The 24,576-nt window shown below is 37.9% G+C and overlaps 1 pseudogene; it reads left to right on the top strand.

The window, feature by feature from the left end:
• LOC132105367 (conserved oligomeric Golgi complex subunit 5-like) overlaps positions 1-23,742 on the top strand; it is a 67,285-nt pseudogene extending 43,543 nt beyond the window's left edge.
• The last annotated feature ends 834 nt before the right edge of the window (positions 23,743-24,576 follow it).

Here is a 24,576-nt window from a genome sequence, read left to right as displayed (position 1 = left end):
TCCCAGACATCCGTGGCTCTCCATTCCTTCAGTGGCGAATTTGGCTAATTACAGCCAGTAATTAAGGTGCTATTTTCTGCTAAATAAAGGGCTAAACTGTGAGATCATAACAGTTTAGGAAAGGGTGATAAGATTTCACAGAGGGATTTCAAAGAGATCATGAAATGCTGGGAATAAGAGCTGGCCTTTTAGCAACGCATTTCCTTCAACCATAACAAGCAAAGCTGATGGGGGCATGGTACTGCAAATTTTACACATGCATTTTTATAGAATTTGTGTCTGAAATCATTTAAGATTTATAAAACCATTAATGCATGCAAGGCATTGCTTTTTTGTTTATATAGTCATGGCATTCATTGCTCTAGCCTTTATATTTACAGTGTAGCACAAGTTTACAAAGTAGAGCGCACTAGATCGCTCAACTAGTGAACCAAAAACAAAATCAACCACTATTCAACCACATCGCTTTCTTAACTTATTGTATGGCTGAATCAACATAATTAATTGCAATAATGCGATTTCATGATAGCTGCATGCCACTTGCTTTAATCGCAAAGGGATCATGTGACAACAACATGGCATACTATTGCATACTAATGTTTTCTGTTGCATGAAGTATACAGCACAGTATGTTAGTATTCCATTCCGAACACAGCCATAGTTGTGTCTTGCGTTTGAGAGAAACAGAAAAGGTCTGTCTCCAAACCTACAGCCGTTTTCTCTCTCTCTGTCGGTATTCCTCCCGTTTTCACGGATACATATGATCTGTAGGAGATGAGTTGAGCGGCTTCTAATCACCTCTTGGAAATCGAGATTTTCTGTCAGAAGATTGAGGTCTGCAGGAATGGGGTGGGGGCATTTCCATGGCAACACCTTCTCCCACTCTCCCATAAACCTTTTTCTTTCCTCGTTGAAAAACAGAACAAAAAAAGCAAAAAGTTCAATTTGAGAGCGGTTTTGCAAAATTTGGCTCTTTTGAATATGTAAGAAAAAATTACACATGATGAACAGAAATAAGAGTTCAAATAATGCTACATCATATGTGTGCTGATTTAAATATAATGCTTCATAGACTGAAATGTGTTTGACAAGCTCACATTTTGTATAAAGTAAAAGCTCAGTGACTCCACGTAGAAAGGGACACATTGAAATTCAAACCACCTAGAATGACTGACAAGAGTGCCATCAGGGGCTAACACAGCTGTAGATGAAAGAGGTGCTCGACATTTAAAAGGCCCTGTGAAAGGTATTGCAGGGCAGGCACTTCTTTTGGAGCCTCACAAGGCTGTAACAAGCCCTACAGCGCTTCTGAACCTTTAGTTTAACAAGATGCATGCACGAGACGGGACACATATGCAGTGTAGGAAAACACATACAGGAACTTTGTACAGGAGTCGATGTACAGCACAACAAAGCTGCTGACGGATTCCCCGGAGACTGGAAAAGGTGGGTGAATGCCATGTTTTTTGTTTTCTTTCTCTGCCTCCACTTCGAAAAGCTGTTTTCACACTCCCACAATCTCACACCTTTATTTGTGGCAAAAACACCCCCCACACAGGCACCCATCGGAAAGCAAAACCTGCAATGCGCTACATTTAACAGTTACACGAGTAAAACAGACCTTCCCGTTGGATTCCCAGCTGCTTTTATGTAGCAAACAATCCTTCTGGCTCTCTGGCATGAATTCATCTTCACGGATGGCCCTCTTGTTCACTTCAGGTGTCATAAATGTGAAATACGACTCCACATCAGAAAGAAGAAATTGCTTGAAGTACTGGAGCATATATGAAACTCACTTGTTTTTTTGTTTTGTTTTTAAAGACAGATTCCAAGATAAGTTTTATTTCATTGATGGTGGCACTCTGTATGCTACTATACAAATTTAGCATAGACACTACAAGTTTGTGCAAAACCTGATTATCTGTATGATTTCATAATGCACCAAGGGTATCTTGTGAACTGTAATGGACCTTTCATACAATGGAGTTCACATGCTCAATGTCACATTTTTTCCATCATTTCCTCCTTTACATTTTTTTATGTTCAATAAAAAAAAAAAATTAGATGTGCATTTCCAGATTTAAAGATCGCCAATGTGGTCTTAGATTTTTGGACCCACTGTACAGTATATATATACTTCATATTTTTAACTTTCTAGTCTCTATGCTTCATCTTGTCACATCTTTTTCTTTGGAGAATTCTCAAATTTGTAGCGGTAGAAATTGTCATAAGAAAGTGTCATTTATATCACTGTAAAGTCACTGCAAACTACTTTAGCCTGATGTACGGCGAGTCAGCGGGGACATTCACAGCAGGTTGATTTGCTCGGGTGATGTGTGGATGCAATGTCAGTGAAATGGTACTGCTGCTTGCTCTCTGTCTCCAGCCAAACAATAGATGTATAGGAAAGCACAGAAACACAGGACGTGATTGAGGTAGTGGATAAACTCCTCTTTAATGGCCTTGAGCTCTGCACTAAAATACATCTGGCTCACTCCATCCCCCCTGTGTAAATCAAATTAAACTTTGTACAATCATTGTGCATCTTGTCTGTAAATTGACAGTCTGTGCAAGTTATACACACTGTGTCAAGCACACAAATACTATTTTGGTGAGTAAATAAATCTGACTGAATGCATATGATCTACAGTGATCTCCCTGTGTATGTAAATTAGATTTCAAAATAAAGTCAATAGTTCAGCAGTGGGATTGATAGGATAAGGATCAGACAAACTAACTGCTTCTTTATTTGGCTGATCCTGAGACACTCCAGCCTTTCTACACACGCATAGTGAAAAGTGGTTAGATTAGCACATGGCACACATCCATCAGCATTAGACCATATTTGTTTTGTCATGATTCCCAAATGATCATTTGCCACAGACTTCCCCGTTTACACACAAACACACAAATGGATCAGACAGTCATTATTCTGTCAATGATTGCTAATGCCAGTGTTGTCTGAGTGATAGCATTTTTTACCCAGTAAAGTACACTTATTGCTAATCAAAATGTCTTGCGCCAAAAAGATTGTAATTTTGTTTAAAATGTGCTTAATTGCTGAGATTCTAGTTTTTATTAAGAGTGAAATTTTACCTTGACATTGTTATTTTTTATTTTTATGATGTGTTATGGGTGGGAGCTATTAAAGGCAGTCATATCAGCTTTGTTTGCATAGTATGTTAATGCATATACGTATGTGTGTCAGAGGCCAGTATGGTAAAGTTCATGTGTTTCTCTCTTATCAGGATGGGCAGCCTGACATCTTGCACACCTTCTGGAGTTCAGTCACTCAGACGCTCTCCGAGGAGCTGCAGAAAGCCACAGCTGGTGAGTCTCAGTCTGGGGTTTTTGTTTAAGACGATGCCCCGCCATGCATCTTCAAAAGCTCATTCTGTGTGTGAGTGTTACACAAGCTCCCTCCTGCGCCTAGTCTCTCTCTTCTCCTCCGCTCTTGCTTTCTTTTCATCACATTGCAGTCAGATTCAAATTCTATTACTCACATACACTCTTCTGGAGTTGCTTTTAAGAAGACCGATTCTGTTAACCCTTTTCTTTATGAACTGAGCCTGTATGCTTTCTCAGATATTGTTCGTTCTTCACTACCACTTCACACTAAAATCTGAAGCCAGAGGGGCTCCTTGGAGAAGCGTTTACACTTCCAGTCTCTGATGAATTTAAGAGCTCAGATGCAGCCAATGATAGAGTCCATTATCAATGCAGACACACTGATGTCAGGGTGTTATCATCACTAAGAAGCAGGATAAATCAAGGTGTTTGGTCACAAGGGAATATGGAGGAAGCAGACCTTCAAATGTGAGATTCATGTGACTCCACAGGTGAGAAAACCAAAACAGACTCCCCTCTTTATTTCTTTTTAAATTAGCCTGTAACATGGGAAGCTACCGTACCATTTCAGAATAGTTTTTTCCACCCAGTCTTGGGATAGAGTTTAGACCCTAGGGGCCCTATTTTAATGATCTAAACGCAGAGTGTAAAGCGCACGGCGCAGGTGCACTCAGGGCGTGTCCAAATCCACTTTTGCGATTTTAACCACGGAAAAATGGTTGGCGCACCCGGGCACATAATCTAAACGGGTTGTCCCTATTCTCTTAATGAGTAATGGGTGTTTTTTTGGGTGTAACGTGCAATAAAGCAATCAGAGTCTCATTTTTCATTTGCTTTAAGAGCCAGTTGCGCTCGTGCCATGACGGATTTGCCATTTACACGGTGGAATTTGGCAAGCACACTTTAGACCAGGTTTGAGTTGGTCTATGGCGCAGTCTGTTTTCAGCTCCTTAAAATAGCATCGCACCAGCAATGCACCTGAACACACCTCTTTTTTTAAACCAGCACGCCCATGGGCACAAAAATGAGCACAAATGCATTTGCTAATTAAACGACGTGGCGCTGGACGGGAAAATGCGAGACTGCAACAACAACTAACAGATGCATTGACAAGTGCTTGTGTGAAGGGGTCACACTAGTGTGCCATGAAAGGTTGTCAGGTGTGCCGTGGAAAACTTCCTGTCTGTATTATATTTCATTAAATCAGTGCTATTGGTAATCGTTAAGTCTGTTTGTGGGTCTTATAAATATTGAACCAGTGAAAAGCATTCAAAAGAGCTTGTGACTAAACCTTGTTAAAGGCTGATGTTTTTGTGTTTGAGAAGCAGAAAAGAGTCTTAGCGTCTAGTTGTGGCCAATGTATTTTGCATAGTTCATCTTTTATATCATGAGATTTTGGCCAAATGTATTAGACACCAAGAAAAATGGAGTGCCAATATATAGCTACAATGCTACAAATATATTGTCCATTTTACAACCTATAAATTGATGGATGTGATTAATATAATTCCTCAGATGTGGCCATTTTAATGACAGACAAAATACAGATCTCCATCATTCACTCGTCAAAATCCTTCTTACAGTAACTGCACTGAGCGTGATTTTCAGAAAATGCTAAGTGCAAGTGTTTGATCATATAAAGCCAAAATACCAATTCTGACACATTGTTAAATTATTGGACAAAAATCTTTCTATGTTTTTTTTTTTTTGTAGTTTGTGGTGTGCCGTGGGATCTTTTGTTTATCTGTGCCGTAGCAGAAAAAAGGTTAAGAAAATATGCCTGAGTATGTTTGACTTTGAGTTTAACCTTGCTTCTAGGGATCCACTGTCCTGCAAAGTGTATTTCTGACTTGCTTTTGCTCACCTGGCCTGTGATTTTTTTGATTAGCTGGTTCAGGTGTGTTTGATTAGTGTTGTACAGGACACTATACAGGACAGTGGATACCTAGGAGTTGAATTCCTAGCTTTTTTCCTAGGTTTTATAGGCTGGTGACAATTACATTTTTGTGTTTAACAAACAGTTTTATCTAAAGCTATTTTTTGTTCATGTATTCTCAAAACCTTGACCTTGCCATTGGGTTGTGGTTTTAAACCCCAGAAATGACGTTTCATGAGCTATGGCCATTGTGCTATTGACCCAGGCACTTAAATCTAGACTTCTCAAGAGGAAATGTTCTCTGTATGAACAAGTCTGGCAAATTAAGAAATTTAAATATCATTGCTCACTTTATTGATGCATCATTTCAGTAGTTGTATTACAACAGAAAACACTCAATATCACAGAATTGCCACAGATCACACTGACTCATGATTAGAACTGGTGCCCATCTAAATTAGTGAGCTAAAGATCTCGGGCAGCACGTCCTCCCTGCAGAGACACTGTAATTTAGACCTTGGCCCTGATGTTGTGGTTCTATTGATCCCTGCCTGTGTTATCACGACCTAATGATGCTTTGTGCTTCACTCCATCTGATCAATAGAAGGAAAATAGGAGCCTTTGCATCACTTTCATTATCCAAATGCTTGTGCATTACTCCCTCTTCTAAGCCTTTATCAAGCTTGATTTGAAACCTCTCAATCAAACTTGCTTTTATGTTCTCCAGACCCTAGGGGGCTCACCTCCCCACATCTATTATGGGAACTATGCCAAAATACTCTCACAAAATTATAATGTTTGAGGTGGAGATGCTCTCACAAACTTTGTGGCTCCAAGAGGCCATCAGAAAACATTTTTAGTTCTCGGGTCGATTGTTGTGGACTCTGTCTCGAGACATCACTGCTCCTCAAGACTTCAAAGAAGATCTGTTTATAAATGATTTATCGCTTCCTCTTTGTCCCAAAATACGTTTTGTGACTACTGACAGCTCCCTACTGCCTCTTCCCAGAATTCTCTCCTGAACTGTTTGCCTTTCAAAGAGCAGGTCAAAGGATGAAGCCAATATTCTTCTCAATGTTCAGCTTAGGCTTCCTGGCTTGGCCTTCAGCATTGTTTGAACCCTGGGGACCCGAATAAATTACTTTGCTAACAGCAAAAGTGCAGGTGTAAGGTCATTTCTGCTCTGTTTTTATTATTAATGTTATCATTTCATTATTGTATGACAGCATGAAAGGCAAAACGTGGCTTCTGACTAACACTAACACTTTTTTCAACCACTGGAGTTTATTTGTTGGTTTTTGTACGCACCTCGTCACTTATCCAGAGGAAAGATTTTCTTGACAGTTATGGGTTGTGTTTGAACACTGCTACATGGCAGTTTTATGAAGTGAGGAATTTTAAGCTTCACTACAGGCAATAATTCAGAAACATAACATCATCTGAACATGGCTACAGCTCATAGTCAGCACTCCATCAGTAGAGTACAACTACCAGCATTTGTCTTTGTTCAAGTGACAGCAAAACAAAGATGGAAACTGTTGAAGATGCTTGCGCGTCTGAACTACTCAATTATGCATTCATCAAATCAATCTACATAGGAAACAATCTGCATAATATTCGTAATGAGCATTTAATCACCTGTAAAGCTGGGTTATTACCATATTAATGAAGAGGCATTTTTATGCAGTTCCATCCATTTGACTCTCATATTGCCAAGTGTATTCTCTTTATCAGACATTGTTTTTGTTAGATTGGTTTGGAGATAAGGGATTTGGTTTTTCAGCTCACTGAGGCACAAAGAAAGAATTTGAAGTTTTAACTCACTGCTTGTCAACATTGTCCACAACAATGTAGGCTTTATAACCCTGATTTCTTAACTATAGTGAAACTGACCAACATTAAATTAAAATACATTTCTTTTTTGGATTCATTATTGCACATCAATCAAAATAAATAAGTGTCTGATTTTTGTATTATTTATGCATTTGCATCCTTTTTAGCTGTTTTAAACTACTGTAGTAATGCAGTTTTTCTACAATGTCAATATTGGGACGTAGACACAACACATGGATTTCTCTATAGTGGCTTTCACACCGTGTAGTTCTAGGATCTCAGTTCTAGGAACTAGCCAACAGAGAACCAATTTCCCCCTTGGGACTTTTTCCTGGTTGCATTTGCACCGGCAGCATGAACTCTGAACCAGCCAACAGTGATGCTTTTATTCACTGCATTTACTCTGGTGCCAAAGCCCCTCATGTGGCCATCTTCTCTCTAAATGCATCCTGTTCTCAATTTATTTTTTCTCTTGTTCTTAGCATCAACCTTCCTGAAGCAGGCCCTGGAGGGAGAGTATCCCAAACTCTTGAGGCTGTATAATGAGCTCTGGAAGAGGCTCCAGCAGTACAGATCAAGCATACAGGGGGCGCAAGTGAGCAGTGGTGCAGGTCTAGATGTGGACCTGTCAGTGTCAGAGTATGATGCTGAAGATCTGTTCACCCAGACCAAACCAGACTATGAGTGAGTAATATTACAATAAACACACACACAGCTACATTTACACTAATTCTCCAACATTTGGTTTGCATTATTCTGTTGTAATTATTTAACAAATTGATGAAGTGTAGTCCATACAGAAATGTTCCATGATAAATAATAGTTTCTGCCAAAATACAGCAGCTGCTACATGAATTACTACTGGTTTAAGACAATGGTGGCTAATACCAAGCTGCCAGAGATTTATTGTGGTTACAACAATAACTGTTATGAATTATTATTATTATTATTTATTTATTTTTTTTGTAGAAACTATTGTATTTTTTTAGTCCAAACTAATGAACTAAATTGCAAATGTCAATTGCTGAAATGATTGCTGACCGACTTAAATTTTTTTAAGATGCTAAGTGCAAGCACCCAAACAGAATTTCCTTGATTTCTCATATTAAAGGCCAGAATTATCCACACAGCTATGATTTTCTTAATCATTTTGGTGGCACAACAAAGATTTTGAAACTCTCAAAACTGCTCTTATCAATCAGACAGTGTTTCTGCCTTTCACCTGAATGAGATGCTTTAGGAAGCAAAGAAACCCTTCTACTCTCAGACACATTTTCAGACAGTCTTTCAGAATGCAGTCAACGTTTCTGCCGCTATTTTGATCAAACACCAAGATCCCATAATCACAATTCTCCCCTAAACGGCCCACATTTTATGTGCAGTTCATGCTCAAAAAAGCATGTCAAGATGCATGACAACCAGCAATTAACCAGCAATATGCTTTAATTAATAAGCCAAGATTATGAAAGCATCTTGTCAAAAAGTGGCAAATGTGTTTAATATAGCTGGGTTATATGGGGGTAAACTATTTTATTTTGGAGAGATTCAGTAGATCTATATTTGGCTACAGTACAGCATTGAACAGCATCCACTGAGTTAAGATCTAGATTAGAGATCTGTTATTATAGAGAAATATATTATGTGTTAATTCACTGCACTCTTTTCATCTTTAAACGTTAAGATTCATTTGGTTTTTAGTTTATGATATTAATGATTCAGTGTCTCTTAGCCCTTTTAACACTATTGTTAAGATTTACACAAACTATTATATTTTTTTGCAAGAAATGTGCATAATTTATAATAATGAAAGACTTTTTGCCCTCTAATTTACATTACCATTATCATAGTTTTTTTTTGCAATTCATTACTGTATTACAGTAAAAAAAAAAAACTACTAACTCTGAGATGGTTTTATCTAAATCAGCAAAAATTATTATACAGCTAATAATGATGTATGAGTACAATTTTAAAAATGAGTAATTTTCATATTATAGGTTCTACGCATTACAATAATAAGAACTGTCAAATACTATTTTAAAATATACCTCATTTTCAGACTTTACAGTATAACTTTTAATGGAAATAGTAACTGTTGGGGAAACGATCATAAATCAGTTACACTTTTATCAACAACTGGTATTCACAGGTCAAACGTTGTAATAATTATTGGGAATTAAGCAGCTGTCAGACAGGAAAACTAATTTATAAGTGAAAAAAAGAAAATCAAATGCTGGGGGCTTTATTCCCTACTGAGATGAGGAGTGTAAGTAGGCTACGGTTTTGTTTCATTGAGTGTCGTTCAGTTTGCTCTGCTGCACTTTTGATTTAGTGTCAATTTGTAATTATCTCTATGGGCATGCCTCTGATTAAATTCAAGATTTATGTCAGTGAAATCTCATACTTACACACCAAGTATGTGACAAAAAACAAAAAAAAATACATGCACTCAGATTACATAAAGTGACAATAGTCTGATGATAGGAACATTGGAAATGAATGGTCTGACTTCATCAGGGTACAGAAAATGCCAGGAAACACTATGTCTTGGCACGTGTTGTCATTTACTTGTTTTGCAGTTACAGTTCAGCAAAGGAATAACTGTTTTGACATTTTATTTGTTCCAGTCCAGAGAAGGATCTGAAGGACTCTCTTCAGCCATATGAAGCAGCTTACCTGTCCAAGTCTCTTGTGTGACCCCATCAATCTTGTGTTCCCTCAAGGGGGCCGAAACCCACCTTCTGATGATGAACTTGACAGCATCATTAAAACAATAGCCAGGTACACCTCCAATATGCATAGTGTATCATAACTCTGTTCCATCAGTATATCCCTACTATGTGGCCTTCTATTGCTGCTTTTCAATTGCAAGGTGCAGCTCATTTTTGGGGGGTTTTGCATTGAGTACAGTACCTGGTATTTGTTTTGATACCACCTCAGTCACTAAAATGTGACGTGTAAACACTGCAGATCACTGATTTGTCAGAGAATCTTCACTACCAGCATCATTGGATTTGTGACACGAGACACTAGATTTAAATAGTCAGCATCTGCCACTGCATTATCATTTGTTTGCATGTCTTTTTTTAAACGATTTGCTTTAAACAACCATTGCACTATAATAATCTATAATCCCACCAATTTTGAAGTGGTTCGAAACTGCAGTGGAAAAGCAAACCAAAGTAAAGCAAGCTGAGCCGAGCCATGCTGTGCCATGCTGAGTCATACCACACTGTGAAAAGGCACCATAAGAAAGCTCATTTTTGGTCCAGTGTTAAGGAAGTATTGCATGTTTCCTTCATGAAGAAAACAATCCAATAATGCACTGCAAGCATTTGGAATCAAGAGAAATAGATATAGTTACATTTCATATAATACAAAAATTTACTAAAGGACTAATAATGGACTGTTGATTATACTACTGATTGTTTTTATTGCCTGTAATTTGCTAACAGTTGATACCTTTATGTTGTTTTTGCACGTTAGTGAGCTGATGGTTGCATCAGTGGATTCCAGCCTAACGATCGCAGTGGCCAAGAACGCCGCCAAGACTGTGCAGCCTTTCTGCGTCAAGCCAGAGCAGTTGGTAAAACACACACAGAGATAATGAGCTAGGCTGAGCGGGAGGCTGTCTGCTCTCATGTCCCTCAACACTGCCAGCGAGGTGACACACACGGTCGCGACTGAGCTCATAATGAGAGCCGAGCCAGGGTGGGGTTCATCTCAACAAGCGTCAGAGAATCAGAGCACCTGCTGAAAGCCGTGACCTGGACAAGAGCAGGGCGGATTTCAACCTACCTAGTTAGAGGTGCTACTTGATTTGGTCTTTAAATAGAAGCAACACAAATCACGCAAAGGTGAGATCGAGAATGCAATGCAATGTAGTTCGAGGACAAATCAGTTTGCAACACAATATTCATGCTCTTAGTTTACGAAATGAACTTCTCTGCTCTTATATTGTGGTTGATAGATGTGTGCTAAGCTACTGGTCAGAGTGGCTTGAGTCACAATCTCTTTTATCAGTAGTGATCCACATTAAGCTACATGAAGATAACAGCCATCACAAGATTTACAGTAAGTAATCAGTTAATGGTAGCATTTTACTTACAGCCTTTATGCATTATAAAAGTAGTTTTAGTGCATTAATTATGCACATTATATGCATTGTACAATCTCATGAATAATTGTAACCAGTTAATACATTATAACACTTATCTGTTCATTGTTACTCTATGCATTTTAAATTCAGTTGTAATTATTTACGACAAGATATAATGTATTACAATGTACATTATGAATAATTATAATGCATTAATAACCCTTTATAATCCATTTCACATAAAGGCTTAAGTAAAGTAGATCTATAGAGTTTGAGTTAACTACAAAGCCGAGATAGCTTTACAAGTGAGTGATTCCTCTCATTCCTTAATTAGTCTCATTTCAGTTAATTGTTACTTGCTCTCCAAAGAATATGCAGCTGACTTCTGAGATAGAACAAAACAATCATTTAAAGACAACATGAAGTCCACATTTACCATGTTTATCTCTGTTGACCTCTCATATCCTTCCTGCTTTGATAATGGAATGGGACTTAAACCAACTCCGATCTACAGATTTCTGCAGAGTGCACTTGTAGGAGAATGATTTCCAAAACATGGACAAAATTGTTCCAAACCCATAACACGTAAGTTAATATTTTTTAAACAAATAAAAAAGATCATATTGAATGAAACCTGACAGGCTCCATTGAAAGTCCAGGCAAACAAAACTTAGAAGATCCAAAAAGGTCTTAAAGGCAACATAAAAGAAATAAATCAATATGAATATAGTGGTTTAATACAAATCTTGTAAAAAGATACGATCGCATTAAATGATGATTATTTAATTTGGTCTTTTTTGGTTACCTGGACTTTTAGTGGACGACCAGAAACCTCTTTGGTTTCATAAAAAGATATCTTGATTCATGCCTTTAAGATTAGCCAAAGACTTATGGGTTTGGAACAACAAAAAAATGATGGCAAGTTTATTTCGTGGGTGGATTGTCTTTTTAAAATATAGATACAATAATTAATAAAAAAAAAGATTATTTCAAAAATAGGGCAGTGTCTGAGTTTTGAAGTAGCTTCCTGTAATCTGGTTTAGCTGCAGGGGAAATATTTGACAACAGGGCTCTTTAATGAGGATTACAGAGGTATAAGAATGTTTTTGGTCTTCAGGCAGGTTTACCACAGACCTAGTTCATCTCAGAATGGTTCATTACTGTATTGGACTACAGATATGCACCGGAGGCTTCGCTTTATTTAACATCAGGTGTGAAGGAACAACCCACTTCGATTGTTCACTAGTGTTGCTGCACCTCACTTGGCATCTCCACACCTGCCACGGGAAACGTTAATTAACCATTGCCTTGCCATTTTTAGACTGTTGTCATGGTACCCCTGCTGCCACCATCCTATGTGGTTTTTCCTCGCAGACAATGTGTGGTATTTTTTCTTCCCCAGTCCTCCACCTTTGATGAGAGGTGTGATGTCTTAGAGGTTGTGCTGCTGTTGTACGAGTTGTTTTGTCTGTAGCAGCTGTTTGTTTACGTCAGGAGGCAGCAGAGTAGCATGAATACGTGTTTGAGAGCAGTAGTTCGCTCGTGACTGAGACAACCTTTTGCTTGTTAGTTCCTGTGGTGTTGCACTGAGCCGGGCAAATCCTTCTTCTTTTCCGTCTCCCTGTTGCTCGCCCTCCAACCCACGATGCCAGCTGCTTCTGCTGTCTGAGCTCCATGGTTGACGCCTGTGTCTCAGCATGCTGACCGCTGTGCCACCACTGAGCAAAGCGCTTCTGACCTCAGACGAACACTGGGACATCTAGGGAAATCAGTGGGAGCCTCGCTTTTGATGTTGACTCCTTGATTATTTACTCAAGTCTTTGGCTGTGACGCTCAATATTGTTTAATCTCTAATTTTTTCTCCCCTTGTTCTTTCTCCTGTATTTCTCTCAGCTATGTATACAAGGGGATGCCAGTCAGGTGATCGGACCCCTGACGGAGGGTCAGAGGAGAAACATCGTTGTGGTGAACTCGCAGCAAGCTGCGGCTAAAGTAAGATCACCAGCTCTCAAGACACCATAGTTACTACAAGTCATGCATTCATCTTTGCGTTGTGACGAGCCCACATAACCTACTACCTTAAACATTGTTTTGTGTCTCATTTTAACAGTATTCTCAAGCTTCAAAAATAAAAAAAACACTAAAAGTACTACAAAAATGTGACCCTGGAAACCAAAGCAGTCATAAGGTTAATTTTTTTTTAATTGAGATGCTGAGAAGCTGGATAAATAAGCTTTCTGTTGATGTATGGTTTTTTAGGATCTGACAATATTTGGTACAACTATTTGAAAATCTGGTATCTGAGGGTGAAAATCACCTTTAAAGTTCATATTACTAATCCAAAGTTAAGTTTTGATATATTAAGTGTAGGAAATGTACAAAATATCTTCATGGAACATGAACTAATGATACTAATGATTTTTGGCATAAAAGAAAAATCAATAATTTTAACCTGTACAATTTATTTTTGGCTATTGCTACAAATATACCCGTGCTACTTATGACTGGTTTTGTGCTCCAGGATCACAAATAGTCCAAACGACTTCAACATATCTGAATATAAACTGCTCCAAAAGACATTTGAGCTGTGTGGTAAATGGAAAGATTAAAAAGTTTAGCCTGTTCCTTGCACCAAGCTTTGAAATATGCTGATATAGCTTTCATAGCACTCAAAATATGTGACTCTGGAGCACAAAAGCAGTTTCAAGTCACTGGTGTATATTTGTAGAAATATCCAAAAAAACATTGTATGGGTCAAAATGATCGATTTTTCTTTTATGCCAAAAATCTTTAGGATATTAAGTAAAGATCATGTTCCATGAAGATATTTTGTAAATTTCCTACCGTAAATATATCGAAACGTAACTTTTGATTAGTAATATGGTTATTCATTTGGACAAGTGGTGATTTTCTCAGTATTTAGATTTTTTGCACAAATAGTTGTATCTCGGCAATATATCGTTCGATCCTAATAAACCATACATCAATGAAAAGCTTATTTATTCCGTTTTACAAAATGCTAAATGGCTCAGTCTATATAAACTTCTTTTCTTAGTATTTGTCTGGATAATGAGAAATCAAACCAAAGTTCTGGTTTGGCATCACATAGATGTTTTGCCAGGAGGTGCTTCCTAAAGCTGTTTTTTTTATTAACAGATTATCGTAAAAATTCTCTCGGCAGGATGTATGAAATCACTGTTCCACACCCAGGAAAGATTTTGTGGGCCGTTTAAATAGAAGTTAGCGTGAAATTATTATAGAGTCCTGCTGTATTAAAAAACTCCTCTATGTGTGGAAAACAGTCCACCTGGCTGCAGTGCCTTTACTCAGGAGAGAGTCTTGAAAATGCAGACTCACCACCAGTCATATCTGTACAATATGAGTGGTGATATTTCACAAGTGGCTTTTTTAGCACCAGCTGATGTAGTTCCCAGTCTGCCCCATTAAAAAAACATGTCAGCAGCAGCCAAAGCTTTTTCCTTGCTGCTGTGATTAATAAGGTAATAAAAAGAGATTTCTCTATGATTAAATATTTAAACTGGAAGTGATCAAAGTTTTACTGGTGAAAACTGAAGATGCTTGTTTCAGTAAGATTGTTTTTTATGGCCTGAACTTTGATTGAAGACAGGAATTAATGTTCAAGGACTCTAAACATTAAATGATTGCTGACTTTGAGTTGTTTTCAGGTTATATCTGGACTGGGTCCTGCAGCGGAGCAATCGCTCACAGCATCTTTAGAGGTAAAACACAAACAACTATATTCTGTTTACACCAGAATCACTACAAAGATAAACAAGGGACATCCATAATTCAGTTAATATAGCTTCTTGACTAAAATAACAGTATGCTAAAAACATCACAACTGCTCACTGGCAATGCATGTTGATAACTTAACGGACCCTAACTACACGTCACATTAGGAACATTATATACATCTTTTTGGTTTGATTATCAGCTCTCAGCAGGTAATGTCCTCTATATTCACAACATTTATTTCCTGGTGCTTTTCAGAGACAAGTGCATTGGACTATTTATGCAGATAGTGGTGCATGATACACCATCAAGCTGTGATAAAGATTAACAAGTGAACACACGGGACAATGAACAAAAGGGTCTGAATTTTGCTAGAGATACGCTGCAGCTGTACACAAGCGCACACAGTCTCAGAGGTGGTTTCAGAAAGTAATTGTGTAAACATTGAGCTTCTCTGAATTCAGCGCTCTGTCCTCTGAGGTAAATTGGCTATCTGATGAGTAAACTGGTCATTCTCTTCCCCTTTGTCTCTTTTAACGAAACCTCCAAGCTGTACGGATCCACACACACACACACTTTAACCCTTGATCTTTAAGTGTAAACAACATCCAAGGTGAAAACACATTACCACACTTTACCACCCGCTCTCCTCAGAGTTGAAGCAGTGCTCTCCTCTATCGTAGGGCATGTTATCTCAATATCTGTCCCAAATGTTCAATTCAATTCAAGTTTATTTGTATAGCGCTTTTTACAATACAAATCATTACAAAGCAGCTTTACAGAAAATTTAGTTTCTACAATATTTAGTAGTAGCTTATAAGTGGTGACTGTCGGTTTGTGCACGTATGACAGGATTTTTCAGAAAAATTAATACAAGACGTAGTCAGCACATTATTAACAGCAATTATTATATGATGCAGTCACACTTGTAGCAATATTTGTTAGTTCTGTTTGTTGATTCAGGGTTAGCATCATCTGGACATCATTAGCATAGCTGCTGTTCCAACAAGGTAAAATTAATTAGTTTAACCCAAGCTAAAGAATAATAGCGCGCATTTGATACAACTACACTCACAATTTAAGAGATACACTATTCGAATGCTTGGCGAAAGAGATGCGTTTTTAATCTAGATTTAAACAGAGAGAGTGTGTCTGAACCCCGAACATTATCAGGAAGGCTATTCCAGAGTTTGGGAGTCAAATGTGAAAAAGCTCTACCTCCTTTAGTGGACTTTGCTATCCTAGGAGCTACCAAAAGTCAAATGTTTCACATGATGTGGATGTAGTCTTGTGGCCATCCTTTGCACACGCCTCATAAATCCATGAAAGCACAGTTAATTTACACTTCAGAGCACCACCTATGTCCCCTTTGGAAAGTGTGCTACTCGTCAGACACTTCCATCACCTCCATCAACAGCTACAAGTGCTAGTTCTGCATCTCCCCAATCCTCATCACATCACACTAGGAACTATTCTTTTTTTTGTTTTGTTTTTTTGATATATATTTTTGGGACTTTTATGTCTTTATTGTTTGTAGGGGAGAGGAGATATCAGTCTCAAAGGACCACGAGTCAGGAATCAAACTCGGGTTGCCACTACATGTCTGACGGTGCACCAACCACAAGGCTATCTATGAGGACAGGAACTGTTCTAAACCAGAACAAAACTAAATGCAATAGAATGAAACAGGGCACCAGTGCCACCTAAGATCCAATTGCCGCTCTGAGCAAAGAATCCCGGGAAAGCTGAGTATGTGAATATCTACTTTGTTATGAAGGAGTTTAGGAAGAAGAGATGTGCAGTGTAGATTTGCTCTTTATCTCCTGCTTGCAGGGGATTTTTTTCCGATGACCGGCCCTGTTTGGTCAGAGAGACCTATTGGGTTTGCATTGATGTCGCTAAGAGATGGAGAGCCGGATAAGAGTCTAGGACGAGGGGGGCCAGCTGCCGTGACACACATGATGGTCAAACTGATGTCCCATCAGCAAATATCAGGCAGTCACATGGGAGGAGGGAGAGCAGGTGTTAGTGCAAGTCACCATGTGAGGAAATACTACAAGAACCAATGACCTTCAGGAGAACTACTCTTTCACACATATTCAATAACATCTGGCTGACTGATATCATGCATAATTCTGTCTCTTTTTGTTTAATTCACATTTATTTGTTAACTTGCAGTCGGTTCAGGCTCTGATGAGTAGCGCCGTTCAGCCACTGCTAAATTCTGTTACCGACTCTGTCGAGGTAATACTCATTACTGTGCACCAGGAGGACTTCTCTGGGTAAACAAGGAACACATGCACTGTATTACTAAAACATGTTCTGCATACAGCTCTGTATGTATTTCACATCATTCCATGTAAAGCTACTCAAGTCTGCATAAACAGAAGTATGTTATACTGTTAAACAACCTCAGTTGTATCCACTTATCTATCATCTTGGAAATTTGATAGTTGTTTTTCAGCTAAAAGGGATAGTTCAAAGAAAAATGAAAATGACTCCAAGATTAACTCACCCTCAAGCCATCCTAGATCTATTTGACTTTCTTCTTACAATCAGAGTAATGTAACAAAAAATGTCCTGGCTCTTCCAAGCATTATAATGTCAGTGAATAGTGGTAGAGATTTATAAGCAAAGAAACGTGCATAGATTCATCATAAACAGTACTCAATGCATTTGTGTAAGAACATATATATAATATACAAACCATAATCGGTAGCACTTTATTTTACAGTCCTGTTCCTCGTGTACATACTATGTACTTATTATAGTAATTACAATAACTATGTAAAAACTAGGTACTAACCCTGAACCTACCCCTAAACCTAACTCTACCCCATGTAGTTACCTTGTATTACCAAAACTTTCTTAGATAAATACACTGTAAGTACACTATAAGTACATGTATGTATGTACACGTACTGTAAAATAAAGTGCAACCCCATAATCTTACGCTAACTGTCCTATGTGCGTTCATTAAAGTAATATGCACCTAGGATGGCTTGAGGGTGAGTAAATCATAGGGTAATTTTCGTTTCTGGGTGAACTATCTCTTTAAGTGCAAATCTTCATGGGACACCATAATTCAAGCAGTAGGGTCTTTTAAAATGGACTAATTGTCCAAAAAAGTAGTCAGCCAGTACTTTGATTCACCAGCGCTCTGCAGCTAAAAATGAGAAACCCAACACTCCTGGTTTACTCAATATTCCTATACATATTTGACCATTTCAAAATACCACACACATCAACTGAGAGATGTCAAAATTGGTATTTATGGTTGTACAAAGACTGTGTTCTCCCCTCATGGCACTAAGCTTGACGTTTGGGATTATGTGTCCTAGTCTTGTTGAAGGCAATTATGAGACCAGGTCTCTCTTAGCTCACTATATTTCAACATAAATTGTATCTTAAAGCAGAGACCGAGTGTAATGGGTGTGCTGTTGTCATAATTCTTTACCACAATCACAATGCTTCGATGACAGGGTGATGCAATTTAATACAAGCTGCTAAATTATTTTAGCTTCTCTTTGACTTTTACTATGATTTCCATACATGCAAATCTCCATTCAGTTATTCATGTACTCATGCTGAAAGACTGAACCTGTGATGCCATGAGACTGCAGACACATGAACGTCCTCATGATGTGGGGATGTACCTGTGTGGTTTTGGCTATTATAATGGACACATTCCTTGAAGATCGTCTTCTGCATTCATCTCTGGTTTTCTCTTGCACTTGCTCTCATTGGTGGTCCAGAGAATACAACAGAGAGTGATGTGCCAGCGTTTGATAACATTTAAACTGTCACCCTATGATTCAGCGTGGCTTCTTTTGTCCACATCTCTCTGGGCCACTGGAGTCAGGCTTGGTGGGCTTGTTTTATTTCTGTCCCTGCTGTCAGGCACTCCTGAGGGAAGACAGCAAGGAAATAAACATGCCATAGAGACAGTTTTGTCCAGAAACTCCACCAGTTTTATCCTGTCTTCAGCAGCAGCCGTGCTAAGAGTTTTCCTCCTTTGGAGATGAGCTAAAAGGTTGAATCTCACAAAATCAATGTCTGAGTCATATGTTAGTCCAAAATGAAAATAAATATTAAAAATACATAATGCATATAAATAAAGTACCGCTTGTGGTACATTTTGGTAAAAACATATTACTTAAACTGTAGTTTTTTAGACAATGATTCATATATCGTTCTTTATAATAGTGCCTCTGATGTATGCAGATTTTTTTTTTATAAAAAGATCAATCTATTATAGTATTTGTACTCCAGTGTAGTAAATACATGCTGTATTACAATAGTGAGAAAAATAAGAATTATAAAATAAAAAAACCTCACAAGATGCACAAATAAGGAAAATTAAACTATGCTAAATTAAAGCATGAAATAAACATTAATTGGACCCTAACACATTCTTTAATATATATCGATTCCCAGGGAACACGTTGTTAAAATGTTAGCCTGCCCTGAATACACTGTAAGTCGCTTTGGATAAAAGCATCTGCTAAATGCATAAATGTAAATGTAATGTAAAATGTAATATATATTTTCTCATCTGGGCCAACACTATGTTGCTGTCTGGGAACATAAAATAGAAAAAAATATAGAGATTCACCCAAAAATGACCTCCTATTTGTGTAAGGAAAATCTGACTTGTAACTTGCTAAAAGGCATTAACACGACCTTCCTTTTCTGGCACTGTGTGTGTATTTCAGCAGTTCCAGTAGCTACACATTTATGATATTGATTATGTGACAAAGGAAATCAATGTGTTGCTTGTAGCTGTAGTCTATGCTCACATTACGAGATCACAGTACACTACTCTTGTGTCTGTGTGTGTGTGTGTGTGTGTGTCTGTGTCTGTGTGTCTGTGTGTGTGTGTGTGTGTGTGTGTGTCTCTGTGTGTCTCTCTGTGTGTGTGTGTGTGTGTGTGTGTGTGTGTGTGTGTGTGTGTGTGTGTGTGTGTGTGTGTGTGTGTGTGTGTGTCTGTGTCTGTGTGTCTGTGTGTGTCTCTGTGTGTCTCTCTGTGTGTGTGTGTGTGTGTGTGTGTGTGTGTGTGTGTGTGTGTGTGTGTGTGTGTGTGTGTGTGCACGCCCAGTCCTTTACCAGCAGGTGGCTGGAAAATGAGGGTCAGCCTTCCTTTATTCGTCTCTTTTACTTAATCTGTGGCCCTAAGTAATTCCTTTTGTCCATGAATAATTGGGAACTGGGGCTGTTAAGCCTGTAAAGTCTTCTGATTTTATTCATTAGTTTTCTGTGATAAAAAATAGCTTAATTTATGCATTAGAAAAATCACTGTAGCTCTAAAAACAGATTGTACCTTTACATCACATAATTCATTTAAAAGAAATTTTTTATTTGTGTCATCATTAACTCACACTCATGTTGTTTAAGATATCTTTCGTCAATTAAACTGTTGCTATCAAACTCCAAAATGATTAAAAAAAACAAAAATTCTTCTGATGTTGTTCATTAGCTTTCTGTGTCAGGTGACGTTATCTTCATGTCCTCAAGTGACTGCACGTATAGCTCCTGATGTCACACACTCAGTAATTTTGTGTCTATTTTGCACACAAATGCTCTCAATTCGTGTTATCCTTTGTCCCTGTCCTTCCTCCTCTGAGACAAAGAGGTTACTGGAGTCTTCCCTCTGAAAATAACTGTTAATTAACACAGAGAGAGAGAGAGAAAGGAGGTCATTAATGGAGCTGCTTGTCTGATTAGCTGAGGAGAAGTCAGTGTCAAATTATCTGTCTGGATAATGCTCACCCTCTGTTGCTTCTTTGTTTTTTTTTTACTCATGATATCTCCACGTTCTTGGTCTTGATTTATCGATGCACGTTATTCCAAATAAAAATGTTTTCTGCTGTAATCATCAGAATGTAATATCTTATGTAATACCGCTTGCATGTCTTTTCCATTTCAAACGCAATGCTTCATTGTGTATAAATGTGAACAGTGATCTGTTAATGTTTCGTCCGGAAAATGTTTTTTTGGACCTGAGAGGAAGTTGGCATTTCAGTTTTTATAATACAATGAACTGGTGCCTCATGAACAACTTAACATTCAGGTTTGATTAAAGCAGTCTCTGTACTTCCTCCAGGCAGTCTAATAAACAACAGTGAGGTCTCGCAGGATAGCTAATCAAATTAAACCTCTGCCATCTATGCCAGCTCTGGGAGCGACTGCCATGCCTGGAGGCCCGATTCCCCACTAGCAGCTTTATTTTACTCAATGAGTGTGTATGTAAGCATGCAAAATGATGTCTGGCAACCACAGGGGAAAGATGTTATTACAAGAGAGCCCTAAGATAGAGATATAATTATTAATATGGAGATATTTTGTCTTGTTTGATCACTGTTGAGAGACCACAGATGGCAAATGATGAAATCTCCGACCAGAACTGAGGTGCAACTTCCGTCCATACTCATACGCTTGTTTGATTAAATATAGCCTCTCAGTTAATAGAGTACAGGGACATGTGTGTTTAAATTTGGAGTTGATTCATGAAGTATCTTGTGAGCTTTCCTCTTTTGACTTGGGGTTGTATATGAAAAGGATGTCTTCTGTGGTAATATATCAGTACTACTATTACTATTGTAGAGACTATTGTTCTGTCGTCTGCAGTCTTGTTAGTGCATTGCTTTTATTGCATTCATGAAAACGGTGATGCAATTGAAATAATTTAAAGTAAGATTCATATAATAGTAGGATTCACTTTGCAATCTCATATTTCATCTGTACTTACCACAGCTTTTACTTACCTACAGGAAGTGATTAGATGTGTAATTTCCAGCTGGTGAACGATAATAACATGTATAAAAAATATATAGATGTGCATTGTTTTCCACTTTAAATAAAATGTATAATATGATCAGATTTACTTAACAGGCTCATTATACAGTATTCAAGAATCACATTTAAGAGACGATTGATCGGTTGAGAGTATGATTTTTGGTTGGCAAGATGAAAATACGTATAAAAAAAGCCTAGACTTGCATTGTTTTCCATTTATGGAAAAATTGGTGCAGTTAAAATTAGATCTTAAAATAAGATTCACTCTACAATCTTATATTGTATTCAATCACTGCACTGGCTCAAAAATAAATCTAAGATTACACTGAAACTGGGACTTTTTTTGTTACTGAAATGTTTGTTCGCGTCTTGTCAGCAGTGTGTAGATATCTGCTGTGAAACAGCTGGAGGACGTCATATGAGCTGAGCTCTACTTTAAGATGTCACAGACATGGTTTATTTTGACGTTTTTTTCATATGCATAAGATTTCAAATCTTCAGCATTCATTTCAGGCTCTAAATTACACCCGGATTGTGATTCCCGGTGAATATGAATATATTTGTCTCTCTCTGTTTCAGACCGCTGCTGTTTCAAACGAGTGAGCACATCGCTGGGAGTCAAGCACTGGGAGATTTGATTCCATACAGCACCATATTGCATTTTCTGTTCACTCGTGCCCCATCTGAACTCAAATCACCACATCAGGTACACACACACACACACACACACACACACACAGTCGCACTAATGCAGAGAGATGGAAGCCTCTTGGTTATACATCCTCAAGGATTGAGGTTTTAGGTTCAGGTGTTAGTGAGCAAAAGGTTTTTGAGGTCAGATCCTGTTTATTATGCCCTTGAGCGGGGTAATTCACCTCAAGTTGCCCCATCGCGACTGTCCCTGTGATTAACCTACTGTAAGCTGCTTTAGATAAAAGCTTCCGCTAAATGACACATTTCATTTTGAGTGCTCGGACTGGAAAAGATGTAGATATTTTTGGCCATTTTATAAAATGAGGGTTCTCTAAAATAGCTTTAGCCTGGGCAGATTTGTAGAGCTCTTGTATATCCAATAATACTGCTTGCTTTCCCTTATAAACAGAGAGCGGAGTGGTCGATCTCTCGCTATTCTCAATGGCTGGATGGCCATCCTTCAAAAAAGGACCATCTTAGTCTTATTAGTTAAGATCTAAGGCTCAAAATTGCAACTTCAATTCACCATTGCCACCACTTTTACAATAAACCTTTCCAGTGACACCCTCTGGTGTAGTACCAAGTTTGCTCTAATTTAGTTAGTAGTTTTGTTTTCAACTCTCTAACCTATCAAAATAGAAATACCAGGTTTCCCAAAATCACAGAAAACCTGGAAATATCAGGGAACTTTAAACCAAAAATAAATATTAAAAACAATGCATTTCTGTGAAAATAAATTGCTGTGTATATATATATATATATATATATATATATATATATATATACACACACACACACACACACACACACACACACACACATGCATGTTAATATTTAAGAAAAAGTTTACATTTATATATTTAATATATTTATATATGATCAAATTTATATTACTTTTTCAGGCTCGGAAATCAACTTTAAAATTACATGATAATTCCAGGTTTTCCATTATTGTTGGATCTTGACTGTGATTTCAATATATAGAAAAGTTTATATACTTTTTTTTAAAATGCTCGGCTATAACATTTTTCATTGGCAAGAAATTGCATTTTACGAGTGCAAAGTTCCTGAAAAATCTTTTTTTTTTAAATCCCTGTGGTAACCCGTGGTAATAATTGAGTAGTTCAGACCAGAACTGAACTTTGTGCAACATCAGCATCCTCTAGTGGTGCTCTGGAGAAAATAAAGCAGCCTTTCTTTGATCAGTGAAAGTTGCTCATCAAAATGTGACTTTCCTTTGTTGCAGGGGGGCACTGGAGGCATATGTGCATTCTATTCGAGCCAGGAGTTTGCCCCGGTGTATCCCATCATGCTCCAGCTGCTGCAGAAGGCCACAAGCGTCTCATAGGATCTGCAAACAGAGTCATGTCTATGGGCTGAAATATGTGCCACTAGAAACTGAATTTGAATTGCTAAACTTGAATAATTGCATTGAATAACTGAATTTGAATAACATAATTTGAAAGTGTATTGTTTAATTTGAATCATAGCATTGAAAATCTGAATCTGAATTGTATAATTTGAAATTGTATTTATTCAAAAACAGAATCTGAATTGTGGTCGAATAAAATTTGTCCAACAAAATTTGATCCTCACTTAAAGTTAAACTCTCTATATATCTTCACATTCACTTCTCACAATTCAGATTCAGTTCTCAAATTCAATTTCAAGTTACTGAGACAGACATCCGGGTAGTTGGAGGATGAAGGAAGAGCACTCCAGCCCAGATCGATAGATCGCGTTCATTGGCGCACAGGAGCCAATCAGCACCTACGTTTTGAAGCAAAGTACGTACCCACCATGAAACAAGGAAGAAGTGCTTGCCTTGCCGACTGACTTGACAACCATGGATCCGCCTGGGACAAATATGGTAATGAAAATTTTTTTTTTCACGATCTAACGATCTTTAGTTTAATGGTGTAGCTGTTTTGTAGAAACGGGGGAAATTACATCTTTCTCGATGTGTTGCAAACACAGTAGCTATTATCCCACGTTTTTGTGGTTATGTACTAGCTCTGGTAACAACATCTTTGCTTGGCGTTTATTATTTCTAAGCATTTGCCTCTTCCTCCGGTGAAAATGTTGTTGCCGCCAAGTAGACTGGTCATGTCTTCAGCGTGATTATTTACGATAACTACTCCTCGTGATTGTCATTGTCAGGGTACTGCTTACTAAGAGGGAG

This window comes from Carassius carassius, chromosome 26 (assembly GCF_963082965.1).
Source record: "Carassius carassius chromosome 26, fCarCar2.1, whole genome shotgun sequence".
NCBI lineage: Eukaryota > Metazoa > Chordata > Actinopteri > Cypriniformes > Cyprinidae > Carassius > Carassius carassius.
This window is presented reverse-complemented; position numbering and strand designations above follow the sequence as displayed.